The sequence below is a fragment of the Leiobunum rupestre genome, chromosome 2 (assembly GCF_980474605.1).
Source record: "Leiobunum rupestre chromosome 2, qqLeiRupe1.1.hap1, whole genome shotgun sequence".
Lineage (NCBI taxonomy): Eukaryota > Metazoa > Arthropoda > Arachnida > Opiliones > Sclerosomatidae > Leiobunum > Leiobunum rupestre.
In genome coordinates, this window is record NC_143385.1 from 6,154,053 (window position 1) to 6,158,094 (window position 4,042).

Consider the following 4,042-nt stretch of genomic DNA (forward strand, 5'->3'; position numbering starts at 1 on the left):
GGTACAGGAGAAACAAAACTATTACTAGATAAGTATGCCGAGTATTTACCCAAAATAGAACCAATGAAGATGTTTAAAAGTCATGTGGTTTCAAATTTCTAAGGACATAAAAGATGTTTTGTCATTAAACCGCAGCTCTTCACAATGTGAAACGCGATATAAAACCGTTATGAAAAGAAAAATAAATATGGTGGAAAATAATCGTAAATCAGGTTCAACTCGTAAAGATGTTGAGTTTGCAGACGAAGTAGCGAAGATTGCTGCAAATAACGATAGTGTCGTACCTGAAGTCATGAGAGGTGTGGGATAAGTTTCAATTGCACCTAAACGTCCTATCACCTCTCCGCAGAAACCAAAAAAGAAAGTTGAAAATAAAGCTAACACAATTGCGGAGACTATATTAAAAGTTCATGAATTGAAAGAAGCTGCGAGAGAAAGGCGCCACCAAAAAAAATGGATCTATTGAACAGTTATTTTCCAAGTAAAATTTCAAATATTAAAAAGAAGTTTCATTACAGTTTTAAATTTTGTGATAAAAATAAATGTTTAATATGCTTTTAAATTTTGACAAATGGTATTTTGTTAATTATCCTCGTAAATTCTGGCAGATGGTATTCCGTTTAATTTCTCCCAATCTTTTTAACGCAGCTGCTCTTGCCCCAGCTTCGTTATTCACTTCTATTTCACCTTCTTCCTCTGAGTCAACTGGAGTATAATCCCACTCATCACCGTTATCTATGCATAAATTATGCAAAACACAACATGCAAAAATAAACCTGGTAGTTTTGTCTACAGTATGAAAGTCAGTTCTAGTTAACTGTCTAAATCTTTGTTTCAGAATCCCGAAAGTATTTTCAATCAATACACGTGTTCCGCAAAATTTTAAGTTAAATGCTTTTTGGGCATTAGTCATATTGCCATAATCTCTGTACGGTGTTATAAGCCATTCACGAATGGGATAAGCAGCATCTCCCAATAAATGATATTCATTTCCACATATTCCCGAAATTTCTTGGCTAATAAACGATAGTCTCCAAATCCTGGCATCATGTATTTTGCTCGGTGTACCAGTGAAAACATCCACAAACCTTCGTCTTGCATCACAAATGCCTTGCAGTGTAATGGATGTACCATCATGCCTATTGACATACGTAGATTCAATTTTGTGCGCAGGTGTACGAATGGGTATATAGCACTCGTCTACGCAACCCAAAACACCTGGGAATCCATTTATCTGTATAAAATTAGTAGAAACATTTTTTTAATTGATATCAAAATGCAAATTCTATAATTAACAATTTTGTCACAAAAAGCATTTATCCACTTCTGAAAAAATCAAACCCATCTTCTGTGTTAAAGGCAGTAGTATAAAAACTATAGAGGTAACTTTGTCAGTTCAAGCATGAAATGGCTAAACACTCGAGTGACTAATTAATTTTACAAGTTCATTTTACATCTTGAAACGCTCTTGCAGCTTCCTCTTTTTCTTCTGGACTTCTAGGAAACTTGATTACTGCTGGAGCTACAGACAGAAAGTAATCCATGAACCGGTCCATTAATCGAACCTGCTCGAAACATCCCGTAAACAGCTCTTATTTCCGGCAAACCTAATGAACAAATTTTGTAAATAGTTCATCCCCAATTTTACAGTAGAAGACATACCAAAGAAATGAAAGAATATGTTTTTCCGAAGAAATCACTGCACTACCACCATGTGAGGTATTGTTTGGGAAATATGGTGAGCTTTCAAACTCTTGAATGAGAGCATAGCAGGTGGATTTTCTTAAACGAAAATTCTTGCTAAACTAGAAAGCAATAACAATTATATTATAAAGAGGCAGCAAGTAAATATCTACTCTACTAGCTTAGACCCAAAAATCATTTACTTCTTTTTCCGAGTATAAATGGACAACGCCCTCAATATAATTCTGAATTTTTGGTCTCACTACTCTTTCCGGATTTAGTTTTAAAGTAATTTCTTCAATTTCTTCGTCGGAACTATCCGAAGATGATTCAAGAAATAAAAAAGCAGCTCGAATATCTCGTGCCCTATTCCGTTCCGCCAAAAAAAGCCGCTCGAGACCTGTTGATCTGTCGAAATTTCCGGATCAACTTCGAGCTGCTCGGAGTTCGATCACGTCGTCAGTGGAGTACGCAAATCTCGTCAAGAGCAGATCTCAGATTGCCAGTGGAACGCGAAATCTTATCACGAGTGCTCGCCGAGCGCCCGAGATCACCCAGTGGAAAACGCTATTAGGTAAAACCTCGTCTGATTTTACCTTTTTTTAAACAAAACCATTGTTATTAGCGAAATAATGGTTTCTCAGTAAAGCAATAATGCTATTTTCCGAAATATAACAACGGGGTACAGGGGTACGATGTACCCCCCTTGAAATTGGACAGGGGTGCCAAATTAGTTCGAAAAGGGCGCGCAAATTGTGTTAAAAGGGGCGCTAAAAGCTTGTCGATCAGGGGGCCGCCAAACTCAACACACAAGCTGTACCCCCCTTAAAGGGAATATGACCTCAGGTTTTTTGGTGTGGAACACCAACACTTAGATTATTTCCCGCTCCCTCCTATGACTTCAGATATTTTTAGCGCTGGTTAGTGATTTCCCGACAAATTTGTTAAAATAAAAAACCTTAAAAAAAGGTTATATTCCCTTTAATCCAAAAGGTTCCTTCGCGCCTCCTACCCTAGCTATACTAGAAATCGACCTTACGGGTGAATTTTTAGAAAATACCAACCGTATAGTACTAAACAAAAGCCAAACTAGAGCTAAAACTACGTAACTCATTATTTAGAGCTAAAACTACGTAACTCATTATTTAGAGCTAAAACTACGTAACTCATTACTTAGAGCTAAAACTACGTAACTCATTACTTAGAGCTAAAACTACTTAACTCATTACTAAGAGCTAAAACTACGTAACTCATTACTTAGAGCTAAAACTACGTAACTCATTACTTAGAGCTAAAACTACGTAACTCATTACGCTCAAGTTTGTCAGGTAGGTAGATTTCGGCTAAGGTGACGTCCTAATATACATGATCAAAGTTTAACTGACAAACGTTTCTTCATATTAAATGTTTTTATATAACACATAAATAAACAGCTAACTGAAATTTTATGATTCATTGAAAATTTGGCGGTTAAGCTGACTTTTCCCCCGAGATCTATTAATTTATTTCTTGAAATTGGATACGCTACCTTAAACATCTCTGACACCTTTTGTGATTCAGTTTCATAGAGCACCATGTCGTTCGACTTCAATATTTTGGAGGATTGTGGAACACTTTCAGCAATTCTAGTGTTCTTTGGATTCATGGATCTCAAAAGGGCTTTATATCCAGGGTGTTCAACGACTATAAAGGGTTGATCATTGTCCACGACCCAACGACTTAAACAATCATTTCCAAATGCTATGTCGTCTTTACTCTGCACGTGTTATTGTAATTAGTATTATAACTCGATCATTCATGCATTTAGTATATTTGTACACTTACCGTGGACGTACCCCATTCTAAAACTACTTCGGGATGTTTTTTTTCAAATGGTTCTTGAGATGACTCGTTCCTTTTGCACTCAAACATTTTAATTTACGTAAATTCTTTAGTTTTATGCTTGACCGAACTTTCACTTTCCGAGCTCAAATGTAAATGTCCGACAATTTTCGAAGCGGTCACTTAGTCAAAATATAAATATATAAATATATAAATATATAAATATATAAATATATAAATATATAAATATATAAATATATAAATATATAAATATATAAATATATAAATATATAAATATATAAATATATAAATATATAAATATATAAATATATAAATATATAAATATATAAATATATAAATATATAAATATATAAATATATAAATATATAAATATATAAATATATAAATATATAAATATATAAATATATAAATATATAAATATATAAATATATAAATATATAAATATATAAATATATAAATATATAAATATATAAATATATAAATATATAAATATATAAATATATAAATATATATATAA

The 4,042-nt window shown here is 33.3% G+C and overlaps 1 pseudogene; it reads right to left on the bottom strand.

The window, feature by feature from the left end:
* Positions 1 to 586: 586 nt before the first annotated feature.
* On the bottom strand, positions 587 to 3,594 carry LOC149955599 (uncharacterized; annotated as a pseudogene).
* Between the last annotated feature and the right edge of the window lie 448 nt (positions 3,595 to 4,042).